Here is a 17847-nt window from a genome sequence, read left to right on the forward strand (position 1 = left end):
GTATATTTAGAGAAATAACACTTTATTATATCTTACATGTATAAAATAATTATATGTATAGATTATATTATATGTATAGAACATATATGGGGGCACCTGGGTGGCTTAGTTGGTTGAAGATCCCACTTGAGATTTCCGCTCAGGTCATGATCTCATAGATCGTGGGGTGGAGCCCTGTATTGGGCTCCCTGCTCAGTAAATGACCAAGCCTACATTTCTCCTGTCTTTGGTCTTCGTCCAAGGTTCTTGGCTTATAGCTAGCTCCCCAAATCCTTGGAATTTCCTGAGCAGTAGAGCAGTGGGAACATCTTTTACAACTTTTGTCATAATATTTGGACTTTTGTCCACAGTTCCTGAAACTTTATGACTTCAGAGCCATAAAGTGGAATGGGTGTCTTCTTATGCATAACAAGCTCCTCTTCTGCCACCACTGGGTATATGTTAATGAGGTGACTTCTGGAGAGCACCTAAGGATGGGGGCTGGTTGCCAGGAGAACCAACTACATGATTGGAGGGGTAGAACTTTCAGTTACTCCCAACCCCCTAATCTCCAGGGAGTAGAGATGGACTAGAAATTGAACAGATCACCAGTGGTCATTGATTAAGTTGATCAATCCCATCTGTACAGTGAAGCCTCCATAAAAACCTTAAAAGGAGAGGCTTTAGAGAGCTCCCAGGCTGGTGAACAAATGGAGATATGGGAGGATGGCACACTTAGATACGGTGTGGACTCTCCATGCCTCTTACTTGTACCGGTCCCTATGCATCTCTTCATCTAGCTGTTCTTGAGTTTTTTGTCCTTTTATAATGAGTCAATAATCTAGTAAGTAAAATATTTCTCAGAGTTCTGCGACTTGCTCTAGCAAATTAATCGAACCCATGGCTGGTGTCATGGGAACCTTTGATTTAGAGCCATTTGGACAGAAGCACCAGTGACATCCTGGATTTGTAGTTGACATCTGAAGTGGGGTGAGGGGGGACAGTCTTGTAGGATTGAGCCCTTAATCTGTAACCCAAGGTTGGGGAGGGGGTCATTGGACCCTCCAGTCTATAGCTGGTTTCTCAGAAGCACAGGTAACAACCTGGAATTGTGATTGCCATCTGAAGCGAAGGGCACTTTTGGTGGGACTGGTCCCTTAACCTGTAGAATGTGATGCTATCTCTGGGTGGATCATGTCAGAATTAAGTTGAATTATAGGATACCCAGCTGGTGTCAAAGAATCATTAATTGGTGATGTGGGGGAAACCACCTCCCTCCCACAAACATGTTGAAATTGGTGATCAGAACCTTGGACTGAATAGTGATTACTTTTTTTCTGGCATAAGCAGTAAATAGTTCCACATTAGAGTGGACTTTGAAGAAACTCTAACAAAAGGAAAAATTGGTTGAAAAATTGCGTTATTACAAAATTTCCAGGCTGGCCAAGAAAAAATAGAGAGAGTGTGCTAAGGCAGAAAGCAGGATGGAGCTGAGGTTTTACCAGGCTGCAACCATGTGGAGAGAATGTAGTAAGACTTTGACTTGGTGTTTGAATTACCAAATGGTTGGTCTGGGTGACTGCAGTGCAATTTTTTTTAAGATTTTATTTGCTTATTTATTTGTCAGAGAGAGAGAGGAAGAGAGAGCACAAGCAGGCAGAGTGGCAGGCAGAGGCAGAGAGAGATGCAGACTCCCTGCCGAGCAAGGAGCTCGATGCAGGACTCCAGGACCCTGAGATCATGACCTGAGCTGAAGGCCGTAGCTTAACCCACTGAGCCACCCAGGCATCCCTGCAGTGCAGTTTTGATTATAAAAATGGTTGAAGGGGTGCCTGGGTGGCTCATTGGGTTGAGCCTCTGCTTTCGGCTCAGGTCATGATCTCAGGGTCCTGGGATCGAGCCCCACATCGGGCTGTCTGCTGAGCAGGGAGTCTGCTTCCCCCTCTCTCTCTGCCTGTCTCTCTGCCTACTTGTGATCTCTCTCTCTCTGTTAAGTAAATAAATAAAATTTAAAAAAAAAATGGTTGAGATAATCTGGTGGACTTTGCAGGTTCACATTTTAAATCATGAGGCTTATATTTTAGCTAGATAAGACCTGGAACATTTGGACTCCTTGGGACAGACACACAGAGCTGAGCTATACCACTCTTAAGGAGCTCTGAGTTCAAGAGAACTAGCAGTGGGCCATGAGTGAGGTATAATCAGCAGCCCAGTTCATGCTGATGTTATTTGCTTATGCCATAAACATAACAGGATGATCCAGGCTTCTAAGGAGGCATAGTTGTCATTCTCTAACTGAGAAAGTGAATATTTCTTAAACCTAGATGACATAAGTCAGACTAGTAGTAAAAATAAAAGGATCAGATTATTTTGTCCCATGGTAGTTTATATAAAATATGTAAAACACAACCCTTCGAATTTTAAATAAAACCTGGGAGATTCTAAAACCCTAGAATAAAAGCAGTGAGACATCCCCTGGAGTCTGCATACAGGTCCTTGCCTGGAATAGGTAAGTTTCAGAGAGATTCTCCCACATCAGGACAGACTACTTTTCTTTTTTTTTTAAAGGTGTATTTACCCATTTATTTTTTGGAGAGAGAGAGAGCATGAGTTTTCATGAGTTGGGGAAAGGGCAGAGGAAGAGCGAGAATCTTAAGCAGACTCCCGCTGAGTGGAACGCGGGGCTGGATTTCACATTGCTGTGATCATGACCTGCCAGAAAACAAGTCAGTCTCTTTTTTTTTTTTTTTTAAGATTTTTTTTTTTAAGATTTTATTTATTTATTTGACAGAGATCACAAGTAGGCAGAGAGGCAGGCAGAGAGAGAGAGGAGGAAGCAGGCTCCCTGCAGAGCAGAGAGCCCGATGCGGGGCTCGATCCTAAGACCCTGGGATCGAGACCTGAGCCAAAGGCAGAGGCTTTAACCCACTGAGCCACCCAGGCGCCCCAACAAGTCAGTCTCTTAAACGACTAAGCCACCTAGGCGACCCTTACCACATTTTTATATGAAAGATAGTAAGTCACTGGGGACTTTTCCTCATTCCATTCAAATCACAAAGCCTTCTCTAGGAGACATACAACCAATTTTATATTAGCTTAGCCATTAACCCCGAAGACCTTTTAACAAGTATGAAATAGTCAATCCCTTGTCTCTAGAATTTGGGAATGTGTGGCCCTGAAAGTATTAACTAGTTATCAGTTTATCCAAGAAGTTCTCTGTTCCTTTTTTGTTCTAATTGAAGTACAGTTGGTATACAGTGTTCTTTTAGTTTCGGGTGTACAACACAGTGATTGGAACTCTATAGATGTGCTGTGCTCACTACAAGTGTAGCTATAATCCGTCACCATACAACACAATACCATTGACTGTATTCCCTGTGCTGTACCTTTCATCCCGTACTTTCTACTTTTTCCTTCCATAACTGGAAGACTGTACCTCTCACTCCCTTTCACCTTTTTTTTCCCCCACCCTCAACCCCCTCCCCTCTGGCAACCACCAGTTTGTTCTCCATATTTATGGGTCTGTTTCTGCTTTGTTTTGGTTTTTAGGTAACATATAAGTGAAATCCTATGGCATTTGTCTTTCTCTGACTTATTTTCACTTTGTGTCTGTTCCTTAAGATAAGTGTCCTAGTAAACAATGAGTATACTTATTAAGCATTTCTGGTTGGACAAATAAGAGTGCAGTGGGAAATTTTATGAGGAAATATAATATGATAAGGCTTTGCTCTACCAAGATAGAACCAGGAAGTAAAACATTACAGTTTTAAAGCTAAAGGAGGACGGGTGTTAGAAACGAGAAACCAAGGGGTGCATGGGTAGCTCAGTCAGTTAAGGGTTGGACTCTTAATGTTTGCTCAGGTCTTGACCTCAGGGTCTTGAGATTGAACCCCATCTGGGGCTCCTCGCTCCATGGGGACTCTGCTTGGGATTCTCTCTCCCTCTTCCTTAGACCCTCCCCCTGCCCTTGTGCAGGCGTAGTTCTCTCTCAAATAAATAAATCTTTTTTAAAAAGAGTAAGAAATCAAAATGAAGGAAGTAAGAAGGAAGGCCTGGACGATATGGACTTTAAGGAGCTTGCTCTATGGCATTGAACCTATTCTTTCAACTTGGAACTGTTCAGTGCCTAGCCCATTGACTGAGTGGAAGGTGTCAAAGTGGGCTGTCCTGTAGGCCACACCCACCTTGGGAGCCACAGTGCTCACAGTAGCTTCACAGAGCATAGGAAAAGAGTGAGTTGCTGGTGAGTTTGACCTGATAGATGAATTTCCCCCTAGAACTGCTGGTGGGAATGTCATTTATAGGCTAAACCATATGAAAGTGAATTTTTTCCCACTCTTTAAAGCTTTATGGTAGAATATATATATAATCTAAAAGTAATCATTTTAACCATTCTTAAGGGTACCGGTCATTGGCTTAGAGCACATTTCACAGTGTCGTGCAGCCATCAGCAGTTTTCACTTCCAGAACTAAATTTTCATCATCCCCAACAGAAACACTTTACCTTACCCTGTAAATAATGACTCCCCATTCCCTCCTCCCCCAGTCCCTGGTAACCTCTTTTCTGCTGGCTATCCATGAATTTGTCTGTTTGAGGTACGTTATGAAGTGGAATTATACAATATGTGACCTTTTGTGTCTGGCTTCTTTCTTTTAGCATAATGTTTCAGGGTCCATTCACGTTATAACCTGTGTTGGAATTTCATTCCTTTTGAAGTCTGAATAATATTCCATTGTGTACTACATCTCGTTTTTCCACTCATTTGTTAAGGAACATTTCAACTGTTTCCACATTATGGCTGTTGTGAATAGTGCTGCCATGAACGAGGATGAACAAGTATTTGAGTCCCTGCTTTCAATTCTCGTTCTATATTGGGTCTATAGTTAGGAGTGGAATTGCTGGTCCATAGGGTGATTTTATGTTTAGGTTGTGGGGAACTGCCAAACTTTTCTATAGCAGCTGCCTCATTTTACATTCCCACTAGCAGAACACAAGTGTTCCAATTTCTCCATATCCTTGCCAGCACTTTCTATTTTCCCTTTTCTTTTTTTTAATTATAGCCATTCTAATGGGTGTGAAGTGGTATCTCATTGTGGTTTTGATTTGCATTTCCCTCAAGACTGGTGATGTTGAGCATGTTTTCAAAAAGAGCCTGCTGGGATTTTGATAGGGATTGGGTTGATTCTGAAGATCAATTTGGGGGGTGTGCTGCTATCTTAACAAAATTAAGTCTTCTAATCCTTGACCATGGGCTGTTTTTCAATTTATTTTGGTCATCTTTAATTAATTCTAATGTTGTTTTGTAGTTTTCATTGTACAAATCTTGGATTTCTTTTGTTAAATTCTTTTGTTAAATTCTTTCATTACTGTTTTATGCTTTTTGAAAATGTCATGATGTAATAGAATTGTTTTCTTAACTTCATTTTCAGATTGTTTATTGCTAGTATATAAAAATACATGGGGGCACCTGGGTGGCTCAGTGGGTTAAGCCTCTGCCTTCGTTCCGCTCAGGTCATAGTCTCAGGGTCCTGGGGTTGAGCCCCACATCGGGCTCTCGGCTCAGCAGGGAGTCTGCTTCTGTCTGCCTCTCTGCCTACTTGTGATCTCTCTTTCTCTGTCAAATAAATAAATAAATAAAATCTTTTAAAAAAATAAAAATATAATCTTTTTTATTATTGATCTTAAATCCTGCAAACTTTGCCAAACTCATTTATTAGCTCTAATAGTTTTCTATAGTAGATTTCCCAGGAGTGTATATATATAAGATCATGTCATCTGCAAATAGAGGGTAGAGGTGATTTAATTGTTTTCTTACCTGTGTGTCTTTTCTTTTTCTTGCTGTGGTTTGAACCACAAGTGCAATGTTGAACAGAATTGGTGAGGGTGGACATCCTTATTTTTTTTTCTTTAAATATTCTTTATTCATTTATTTGACAGAGAAATCACAAGTAGTCAGATGTAGGCAGAGAGGCAGGCAGAGAGAGGGAGAAGCAGGGATGCGGGGCTTGATCCCAGGACCCCGGGACCAGGACCTGAGCCGAAGGCAGAGGCTCAACCCACTAAGCCACCCAGGCGCCCCAACATCCTTATTAAAGGTGCACTTTTGATAGGGTGAAAAGACCGGTTGTTCAGCACTTTCCAATCCTGTCTGGTGATAATGGGCAAATCACTTATCCTTTCTGTTTATCTAAAATTAGTGATAGCAATATACGTTTTGACTACCTCACAGGGTTCTGAGGATTAAGTAAAATCATGCGGTTAACAAACCTACAGTATACACAGATGGTAGTGTCTGCTATTTAGGGGCTCATACGCTAATGGAGAAGAAAAGCCATTCATGGAAATACTTATAAAAACAAGGTAAAATGTGCTATGAATTATTTGGGCTATGAATTTTTTCTTGGATACCTTGTTAGATAATTTGGGGCAAAAACATGAGTTTAGTAACATAGAGAAATGATTTTAAAATTTAAGATACTAGTAATGTACTGTCATGCCCAATTAGTTTGGATTCCATTTTAACAACTCCGTTATAGATTAACATAGCATAACTAAATCTAACTCTCTTCCATACAAAATATAACAATCTTATTTTATAAGGGTCTGCTACAATTTTGCATTTAGTGTCCAAAAGCACTTTTTTTTAAGTCAAAAGGAAATGTGGTATATTAGGAACCGCATTTCTTTCCTCATTTGGTCTCAGAAGTAGACTATATAGAATTGATCGAAGCACACCATTTATTTGAAATTAGCCTGATAACCTTTACTTTGGAATATAAACATGTAGAAAATAGGCCATGACATACATGGTGCATGTCGTGGGTTCTTAAGGCTTTTGTCGATTCTAACACTTTTTTTTTTTAATTGTGTTATGTTAGTTGTATTGATTTGGCAAAAGAACCTAATCTTGCTGTTCAGTACTGTTTTGTCGCTGTGCCTTCCATGGCACTTTATAGTACTTTTTTGCTGTTCTAAGGGCTCCTATGCTCAAAGGGTGGTCGGTCACAGGTTGTGAGGTAGCCCAGGCGCTTTCAGGTACTGATGCTGCAGGACCAAGTGAATGAATTTCTCAGAGCACTTGCTTTATAGAGTGGGGGGGGGGGTCCCCCCAACCCCCCCCGTCCCCCCCCCCCCCGCCAACCCCGCAGGAGATAGCCACACCTTCCCTCTATCGGCAAGGAGCAGGTGGCCAGGCCCTGGAGACCTGGCACTGCTGCCACCCCCAAGGTACCCGCCCAACGGGCCTGGCTTGCTCACGGGCCAAGTGACGCTGGTCAGCTCTGCCCCCGGGACCCCCACGCACCGCGGGTGAGACCGCCCAGCGCGTGGTCTCATATCTTGTCTTTCCGCTGCCCCTCCCCCCACAATCCCGGAAAAGGGGGGGATTGGTGACGTCATCATCCGGGCACTCGCCGCCGGGGCCACGGTTCACAATGGAACAAAAACAAGCGGCCCAAGTCAAACTCTGAGCGACGCAGCTGCGGTTTGCGCGATTAACCCTTGCCTGGCCACACACTGCCAAATCTCCCAGCTCCTTCTCCGCCGTGGTATGCCAGATCCTTCCGGATCTCCCTTCCTCCACTTTTCCTTGTCCTCGTGTCACCTCTGTTCTCACATCGCTCCTGATAGGAGGGGTTTGGAACGTAGCGCGACCTCCGAGGGGCCGGCGGAAAGACACCGTACTGCGTGAACAATCTGTACCGCATTGTGTTCCCCTCCCCCACTCCAGTTCTCCGGGTTCCAAGCGCCTCGCGCCTGGCCCGGCTTCCCTGGTAGCACGCGCAACTCTCCCTGGCTCTACGGCCCGGGGTGTCGGAGAAGGGAGCAGAAGGAGCAGCTGAGCAAGAAGGGTGGGTAGGGGGGAGGAGGAGACGAAGGAGGAGGGCCAGGGGGCGGCCCCTGTGGGGGGCGGGGCTAGATGGGGGCGGGGGATCCTCACGGCTTTGGGCGGTGCTGGGGTTAGTGGGAGTCTGCGCCGCCGCGCTGCTGCCTTCGCCGCCACCAGTGCTGCTGCCGCCGCCGCTACCGCCGCTGCCAGTGGCCGAGCGTTTTTTTTTCTTTTTTTTCTTTTTTTTTTCTTTTTTTTTTTTTTTTTTTTTTTTTTTTGGTTTGCCGGATCCGCCATATTGGCGAGGACGGGCGTCCGCGGCTGCGGAAGCTAGTCTCCGCCGTTGTCGGAGCCGCAACCTCACAGCACCCGGCCCGTCCGGGCCTCTGCCGCGCGGAGCCCCTCCCCGCGTTGCTCAGCTCACAGGCCTCGCGGGAGCCCGCCGCTGCCGCCTCTCTCTCGGGAGGCGGCCGCCTCAGCCCTCGGTGCTCCGGTCGGCGCCGGGAGCGAGGAGCGAGCCGCAGCAAAGCGACCAGGCCCGGAGCGGGGACAGAGGCGGCGACCACGAGAAGGTGAAGCCGCCACTGCAGGAGGAGGAGCGGGAGGAGGTGACGCAGGAGAAACGCACCGCCCGGAGCCCGTCTGAGCTCAGTTAGAGCCCCGGCCCGAGGGGAGAAGAGGGAAGAGGCCGCCGCCGCCGGCTGAGGAGGAGGAGGCGGCCGCGGCCACCGCTGCTGCAGGGCGGGCGCGGCGAGCAGCGAATTCCGGCGCCCCCGTGCAGCTTCCTGGTCTTGACGCCCGCAGCCTCTCGACACACTTTGTCGCCAGTCACCCCCGGGCCTGGGATGCACCCAGGGTCGGCCTTGTCCTGGGACTGAGTCTTGCAGCTGCCTGCTGCTTCCGCGTGCCCTGCTTCTGAGGAGAAAACGCCCGGGTCGTGCGGTGAGTAGCCCGCCGCGCCGGGACGAGGCGTTTCTCCTGGGCCAACAGCTGGATCTGAGGGGAGGAGGGCGAGGGGGGTGTGCGAGCCCACGGTTCCTCTTTCGGCCGGCCGCTGACTGGGCCGGGGGCTCCCCGGCCCCCCCTCCCCACCCACCACCCGCCCCGGGGTGGGCGAGCGCGCGCGGCGCGGGTGGGGGCGCGGGACTCCGCTCGGTGCCGAGCCGGCGTCCCGGGAGCGTGGCTGTGTGTTTTGGACTGTAAGGGAAAATGGCTGACGGCTTCGTCCCTCCCCCTCCTCCCCCTTCCAGTCCTGTCTGGGGCCGAGTAGGAGGATGGAGTCTCGGCGCCCGGCGTGCAGCCCCCGCATCGGCGCCCGGGGGCCGGGTCGGCGGCGGGGGGCTAGTCGCCCCCGGCTCTCGGCCTTGAAACGGGGCTCTCGGCAGCTCTCCTCCCCAGTCTCGTTCCACTTGACACCAAACGCCATTACTGAGGTGGAGTGATTTGGAGCAGCATAGCTAGGCCTCCGCTCGGCTACGCCTGGCTATCAGGCCCGACGACTTGTCCGCCTCCCCCCCACCCTCCCGCGATAACCGTCAGCTTCTTCTCGGCCCTCTGGACCGAGAGCCTGAGCCGGGTTATCGGCCCCCTACACCTCCGTCGTCCCCTTTCATTTGCTGAGGGCCAAAGCCGCGAAAGCTGTTTTGATGCAGAAATCGCCTCCCACCTAGCTTGGACCCACCACCTTTCTATTTTTAACTGTTTATCTGCAAAAATAATAGCCTCTGCGAGCTTGGTGATAATGAATCCTCCAGGTTCCTGTGGTACGAGGCTTCGGGTTCCAGAAATTGTTTATTTTTCATTCATTGTGAAATACTAAGAGTTACGGAGCAGGTGTATACGTTGTTTTGTAATCTTTGTAGGGACTTCTGTGGGACTAGAACTTATATGGGAATATTTTAAGATTTCCAATGGAACCCGCTTAAACTATGCATATTTTTTTGAAAGTTACATGGTTATACCTTAATTGGATTTTCCACCGTGCAGTTTACAGGTGTGTGTAATTTCTTCGGATTGTCTTAGAATTGAACTGAGCGAGTTGTGGTTTTAAATATTCGTGCCTTATTTTGGGTGAGGGAAATATTTGTAGCCGTCTTTTACCTGGAAACTCATGAGCCTCCTAAATCTACATAACGTTTGTATACCTTCACTTCTGAGGAAGAATCTGGGCTGTATTTATTGATTAGGAAACTTTTCAGCAGGTACTTAACCCTCTCTTGGAGCTCATTATCTACTCCAAGTGATTATATAGTAAGGACTCGTTGGTTTTCTTAATCCGTACACTTGAATTTAAAAATAGAGACTGCAAACTCTCCTTTAGATCTCCCTGGTCTACTGATTCAGTGGGCTGCCATTTTGGTTTCAGCAAATGCCTCTCAAGTTCTTAAAGATTAAGCTTTATTGTTCCAGTGTCTGCATAGAGGGAAAAATAGAAGTATTTGAAATTGGTGTTCCCAAATGTGAACTCAAAAAATGTTTGTTATGTTTTGTTTTCTTTATTTTAAAAATAAGACATTTGGAGTATACGGATATTTTCCCCCTACCCTTTTTCCTGTATTTTTTTGTATGGACATTTAACTTGGAATTTTTAATGTGTTATTTTAATGTTCTCATGCCATTTCTTCCTTTTGTTTGCTGACCTTGGTAGTTTCTGAGAGGAAAAATTGCTGGAGGGATTGAATAACGGCAAGAACAGTACATGTGAGAATCTAAATTCTTCAGAAAGTTCCTTTGAAGGGCAGAGTTTACCTTTCACCAAATTATTGTAATCCCTTGTTGGTGTTCCATACTTCTCTTGCTTTATTGATGGAATGCTCAAGTAGGATTTACTCTGGATCTTTTTTTCTTCCAGGATCTTGAAATAAATATTCTGACATCTCAAGAAGATGAGGGATTTCGTCGATGTCTCTTCAAAGATAATTTTTTTTTCAGATGGTATTAATAATGCTGTTTATAGCTTTTGAAAATGGATATTTGTCATGAATTTGTTAGTCAAGTTCTTGATTAGTTGGACACAAGCAAGCATTCTTTCAGTTTACTTTTATAAGGTTAACTTTAATGAAGTTTTTATATTTCATTTCTAGAATTTTTAATATTGGAACCAATCTTTGTTTAAATTAGGTTAAGGAAGGTTGTTCGAAATATATGGGGGGTGTGTTACAGATCAGTCTTCTTGTAACTCTTTTGGGCACTTTGGGAAAGGATCTTATTCTGTGGTTCTTGAGTTAGTTGGGTTTGTTTTTTCGTGGGGTTGTTTTGTTTTGTTCTGTTTGTTTTGCGTTTGAATTCTAAAATAACGTGATGGTTTCATAATAGCCTGCATTATATATCCCCTCTTGCTGGTACGTTTTCCGAATCTTGATACTTCCCCCCCCCCCTAAAAATTGAGAGGGGGGAGATTTTAGTTTACCCTCCTTTTTTGTTTTTGGGGTTTTTTTTGGGGGGGGGGTTTGAGTTGTATTTTTGAAAGCTGCCCTGTTTGTTGCTAAGTTCTTGTCTTAGTATAGGGTCTAACGTTAATGTTTGGGAAAGGGGTTAATGCGTTGACCCTCAAACCTGACTGCACTTTAGAATCACTTAAGGGAGTTTAGGTGGGGGGAAGAAAAATACTGATGGCTGGATCTCACTCTCTGATACTGATTAGGTCTGATAGTGGTCCTGATTAGGTCTGATAGTGGTCCTGATTAGGTCTGATAGGGGTCCTGGGCAAAGGTTTATGTTAAAACCACTGTGGATGATTTTCATACAGTCAGAGTTGAATACCACTGTTAATGCTCTTAGCATGTTCTTATTGAACTTCCAAGCATATAAATAAGAAGATGGATTTTTTTTCCCTCAAATGTTTTCAGTTACCAGCATAAATAATGTCTCCATCATATAGGTGAGGGATTGAGGTCTGTCAACCAGTGGTGTTTCAGCTATGGTGCCACATTAAAGAAATGAGACTGATCACTATTTTTAAAAAACATTTGGAACTTTCATCTGTTTCCTGAACCAGAGTAGCTTTAGATGAAAATTTTAATAAAAATATGACAATTATCTGCAACTTGGGAAATAAGTTAGTTAGCCAGGGAGGTGCTAAAAGCTTTGCAGCAAGTAGGTTCTTCCTCTTCCATATGTCTCCCAACATGTTCTGGTTGATAGTTTAGTTGGTGGGTGTGTTTATGACTAAAATAATGTTAGGCAACATAACGTTCCTAAAAGATGTAAAATCCAGGCATTTGTCTCCCAGTAATTTATTTAAATCGTCTCATAAATGAACATTTAGTATCATGTGAGCTTCTATTATCTCAATTTGAAAATACTGAGTTTTATTTAGCTTGGTTTAAAATCAGTGTAATTTTTACAAAACGTTTTCAAAACTAGAGGTCTCATTTTACGTTTTCATAGTATCAGTTTAATGCGATAAAGGAAATAGCATTAAACGCCTTTATTTGGTGTTTATCTCTCTTAATTCTCTTGGTCCGTTGTGTTAAATTCTGTATTGAGGCTGGGGAGAAAGCCTGCTAATGCAGAATCTAGGAACTCTCTTAATGCGGCACAAGATCTCAAAGATCTTTCTATTAATGGTCATTGTATCTTATTTTCTATGGTATAAAGTATGAAAAGGAAAAGAAGACTTTATGGAACCTTTGATACTTATATTTATTGGTATTTGAATTAATCATTCAATTATTACTGTTGAATATAAAGTAATGACCAATGTAATATACTTTTAAGGAATAAGTGAAAAAGTACACTGTATACTTTTCCTAAATTTATTCTTCATACATGCATATTCTAGTCTTGTGGGCTTCCGTATGCACGTACACACTACACGTGTATTCTACAAGGTTTTTAGTTCTATTTCCAGCTACTGTCTAACAATGATTTTCTACCTCAGCTGTGTATCAGAATCACCTGTAGAGCTTTTCCAAAATTCTTTTCCCAAAAAAAAAAAAGGGGGGGGGTATTTTCCTAGGTCTTATGCTCTGGAAATTATTGAGTTATTTTGGGGTAGAAACGAGGCATTTAAAAAACTCAAAAAAATATTTCTGATGTCCAGCTAGGGGGTTCTTTGCACTTGAGGAAAAGGGAAGATCTGAGATTTTTTGAATTTTGTGTCCTATCATTAGGCAATAATATTCTCACTTGAGTTTAGTTTTGCCACTCACACTGTCAAAAATTCCAGGGGCACCTGGGTGGCTCAGTCGTGTAAGTGGCTGCTTTCCGCTCAGGTCATGATCCCAGAGTCCTGGGATCAGTCCCCGCATCTGGCTCCCTGCTCAGTGCAGAGCCTGCTTCTCCCTTAACCTCTGCCTGCTGCTCTGTCTACTTGTGCTTCTCTCTCTATCTCTGTCAAATAAATAAAAATAAAATTAAAAAAAAAATTCCAGACACAAAGGTAGCAAAAAGTTTAGAAGCTAGATTAATAGTTGGGAGAGACCAGGATTCCAGAGTTTCATGTATACACACAGACACACACACCCCAAAATTCATTATCTCTTACTGAGCACCTTCTTGGGAATCATTTATTGGGCATCTGCTATATGCCAGGTCCTTTTTAGAGATTGCTATTGTATAGAAGCTTATGTTGTATGAAGTGAAGAGCATTGGACTGACTGTCTAAAGTCTTTCTTAGCTCTGATTTTGTCATTCTTTATTGTGCCTCATAGATGGGGAGACTGAATTTTGTTATAAAAATATACCTAACTATGGTATAATCCAATGGAATTTTCCTTTTATCTTTAAGTTTCTTTTAAATAGAATTTCATTCTGATCTCCAGTCTTCTCCAGTGAGTACAAATGTCAAGTACAGTATGCAAATTCTTGCATATTGAGTTTAAGAATAGCTGTACTTGTAATGCTTTTAATTTTTGGCCAGGAATTAACATACTGTGCTGTTCAGCCCTTTCTCCTGCCATTCCTTTTTTGTATTGGTGCTCTGTCAGCTACCTCTACGCTATTGGTGTTTTTTGTTTGTTTGTTTCACTTATTTTGTTCAGATGCTTTGGTTTTTGTCCTCCAAATTTTAGATTTGTGGCATTCATCTTATCAGACTCAAGATCCTGTCACTGATATATCTCTAGTACCTAGAAAGTGCCTGGCACATAGGTACTCAGTAATTATTTGTTGGGTGAATAGTCAATTCACCATATTATATTCTTTGTGAGTATGATTTCTCTATTTTTTTCTTTTTTTCTAATTCTCTTTATTACTTGGAGTTACTTAACTTGACCTGATAATTGTCTTTTATTTTTTATTCATTTTATTTATTTATTTTAAAAGATTTTATCTATTTGAGTGAGAGAGAGCATGAGCAGGGAGGAGGGGGAGAGGGTGAGGGAGAAGCAGACTCCCCACTGAGCAGGGAGCCTTATGTGGGACTCCATCCCAGGACCCTAGGATCATGACCTGATCCGAAGGCAGAATCCTAACTGACTGAGCCACCCAGGCGCCCTGATAGTTGTTTTATGATGAGCAGTCCTGGAGGGAGTCTTCGACCTCAGACTCCTTGTTTTTCAGATGAAGAATATGGCTTAAAAAGCTGCTGAAGTAACTTGACTAAGGTAGCGTACATAGACTGCGTTCTGCATGAAGCTTTTTCCATATTTAATAAGGCACAGTAACTCTTCTTTGATTTCTGTTACCTTTGTAGTCACTGGCTTAAATTCACACTTAAATTTCTCTCTGATGATGGTTAATGGGTAATAAGGTCAGCAGTTCTGTCCTTTACCTTCGTGTATTACGGAGCATATAGAATAATAATATTCTTTACAGTAACTGCCTGAATGGCAAAATCTGGAGGAATATCTGACTCCCAATACCCAGAACTTCATACAAAATTGATGTATCATCACGTTTGGGCTTCTTTCAGTTTATCCTTCTGTAACTGATCAATCATATAAGTTTTGAACACTTCAGACCCATATTGATTGGCCAGCCATTACTAGAGGAATTGTTTTCCTTGGCACGAGTTTGAGCTGGTTGTCTTGGATCCCATCCTTGGTCGCAGAGCCTATGAAGTAGGAAGAGAAGAAAATTTAGATGGAAAGAAAAAAAAAAAAAGGGAGTAGGAGAAGACGACTCCCTTTCCTATCCTATTTATGCCAATTTCCTTCCTACTGACTTTGGTGTTTTTATTCTGAGTTTAGGTTGTTAGATCTCTCTTGTGGTCTTTTCTCTCATTTGGTTACTTCTAAGAACTGAGTATGTCTACTCAGTTAGACAGTAGAAAGCATGGAAATTATTACATGGCATTAGACCCATGTTGTACCTAACAGAGTATTTTGCCCCTGATCAAGGTAGTGTATAAAGATTTGGTTGTTTTTCTTGATAATACCTCCCGAATTCAAATCAGGGATCAGCAAACTTCTCGGTAAAAAGCCAGATCAGAAATGTTTCAGGTTTTGTGTGCTAAGAGGAGGAATTAAGAATATTGGGTCAATTTTCTGTGGGTGAAATTCAAAATATGATGGTGCAATTATTTGTAATTTGGGTCTAATGAGAATAGAATGGGAGGGCTCATAAATACTTTTTTTTTCCCCCTAATGGAGGATTTAAAGTTCGTGTTCCCTGTCATTAAATTGGTTGTAAATATTCCTGTGTGAAATGCATTCTCAGCTTGTGGGCTATATAAAAACAGGAGGTTGGATTTGGTCTGTGAACATAATTTGCCAGCCCTGGTTTAGGGCAACGTTCTAAAACCTGGAGGGTTTGTTAAAGCAGATTTCTAGGCCCTGCCCCCTGAGTTTGATTCAGTAAGTATGGGATGGGGCTCAAGAGTGTATATTTCTAACAAGTTCCCAAGTATGGAACTACCTTTGGAGAATTACTGGCTTAGAGATAAATTCCAGCATATTTTACCTTCGGGCTTATCATTTTGTCTAATTTTACTTGAATCCTTTGTATTTCGTACTTGATTTTAAATTCTGCACTTATATGTTAAATGGTTATTATATTCTAGGTATTGTGCCAGATAACAGAGATATAAGGTGGGCAAAACAGAATTGTTCCTGTCATATATAATGGTTAGAGTGAGTTTAAAAATCAGTTTCTGGGGCACCTGGGTGACCCAGGTGGTCAAAAGTGTCTGATTTTGGCTTAGGTCATGATGGGGGGGGGGCTAGAATTGAGCCTTGAGTTGGGCTCCCCACTCAGCGGGGATTTGGCTTGTCCCTCTGCCCCTCCCTCTGCTCACATTCACACACACATACTTTCTCTCAAATAAATAAATAAAATCTTAAAAAATTTTTTTTTTTTTTTAAGATTTTATTTGTTTAGGGGCACCTGGGTGGCTCAGTGGGTTAAAGCCTCTGCCTTCGGCTCGGGTCATGATCTCAGGGTCCTGGGATCGAGCCCCTCATCGGGCTCTCTGCTCCGCGGGGAGCCTGCTTCCTCCTCTCTCTCTCTGCCTGCCTCTCTGCCTACTTGTGATTTCTCTCTGTCAAATAAATAAAATCTTTAAAAAAAAAAAAGATTTTATTTGTTTATTTGACAGAGATCACAAATAGGCAGAGAAGCAGGCTCCCTGCAGAGCAGAGAGCCTGATGCGGGGCTCGATATGGGGCTCGATCCCACGACCCTGGGATCATGACTTGAGCTGAAGGCAGAGGCTCTAACCCACTGAGCAACCTGGGTGCCCCTAAATAAAGTCTTTTTTTAAAAATCAGTTTCCACAAACCCTTTAGAGCTAGAGTCTATGAAACAAAAAGCACCATTTTGAAAGCAGGGCGGTGGTATTTGATACTCATTAAAGGAAAGCTAAATTGGAAGGAAACATTACAAAATATTTCATTAATTTGATGTTTTAGGGGATAATGTTTTGTATAAATGAATTTTTCAGATTACCAAAGCTTATTTGTTTTTTAAATATTTTATTTATTTATTTGACAGAGATCACAAGTAGGCAGAGAGGCAGGCAGAGAGAGAGAGAGGAAGGGAAGCCGGCTTCCTGCTGAGCAGAGAGCCGGATGAGGGGCTCAATCCCAGGACCCTGGGATCATGACCTGAGCTGAAGGCAGAGGCTTTAACCCACTGAGCCACCCAGGTGCCCCAAAGCTTATTTTTATTTTTTAAAGATTTTATTTATTTATTTGATGGAGAGAGGGAGAGAGAAAGAGCACGAGCAGGGGGAGTGGCAGAGGGAAAAGCAGCCACCTTGCTGAGCAGGGAGCCCGATGGGCTCGATCTCCAACCATTGGGATCATGACCTAAGCCAAAGGCAGATGCTTCACTGACTGAGCCACCCAGACACCCCTCCCCCCGCCAAGCCTACTTTTGAATACTTAAACCAATCTGTTATTTGATGGAAGGCTTTCTAAAGATGCTATAATTTTTCATCTGATTATGAAATTAATGTATTCTGTTAAAATGTTTGGGTAGCACGTAGGAATAAAAGGAAAAAGAAAATGCAAACCCCTCCTCCAATAATTCCATCATGTAGAAGCAACCATATTATTTAGATGTGTGTTAAATTAAAAGTTCTCATCAGTTACGTAATTCACCAAGTCATGTATCCTCGTGTCTGCTGTCCTCTGCCTCCACTTAACTCCTGTCTCAGGCCTTGAGTGTGTGCCATTTGTTCATCCTGTGTAGGAGATGGTTTTCATGTCCCTCTTCCCTCGCCTGCTCCCCTTTCAGCTACTGCATTTGTAAACACTGCTGCAAACTTTCATTAAGAAGTTGATTTTCAGGGGCGCCGATTATGAAATTAATGTATTCTGTTAAAATGTTTGGGTAGCACGTAGGAATAAAAGGAAAAAGAAAATGCAAACCCCTCCTCCAATAATTCCATCATGTAGAAGCAACCATATTATTTAGATGTGTGTTAAATTAAAAGTTCTCATCAGTTACGTAATTCACCAAGTCATGTATCCTCGTGTCTGCTGTCCTCTGCCTCCACTTAACTCCTGTCTCAGGCCTTGAGTGTGTGCCATTTGTTCATCCTGTGTAGGAGATGGTTTTCATGTCCCTCTTCCCTCGCCTGCTCCCCTTTCAGCTACTGCATTTGTAAACACTGCTGCAAACTTTCATTAAGAAGTTGATTTTCAGGGGCGCC

General features: G+C 43.2%; 1 protein-coding gene across 2 annotated transcripts in view; it reads left to right on the forward strand.

Annotated features, from left to right (window-relative positions):
- Positions 1-8143: 8143 nt before the first annotated feature.
- LOC111150557 (ubiquitin specific peptidase 9, X-linked) overlaps positions 8144-17847 on the forward strand; it is a 140878-nt gene continuing 131174 nt past the window's right edge. For both annotated transcript variants that reach the window (XM_022508047.1, XM_022508048.1), the window contains exon 1: positions 8144-8750. The gene's annotated coding sequence lies outside the window, so the exon portion shown is untranslated. The remainder of the gene's footprint in view (positions 8751-17847) is intronic.

The sequence above is a fragment of the Enhydra lutris genome, unplaced genomic scaffold (genome assembly GCF_002288905.1).
Source record: "Enhydra lutris kenyoni isolate GAN:26980312 unplaced genomic scaffold, ASM228890v2 scaffoldscaffold23, whole genome shotgun sequence".
Taxonomy (NCBI): Eukaryota; Metazoa; Chordata; class Mammalia; order Carnivora; family Mustelidae; genus Enhydra; species Enhydra lutris.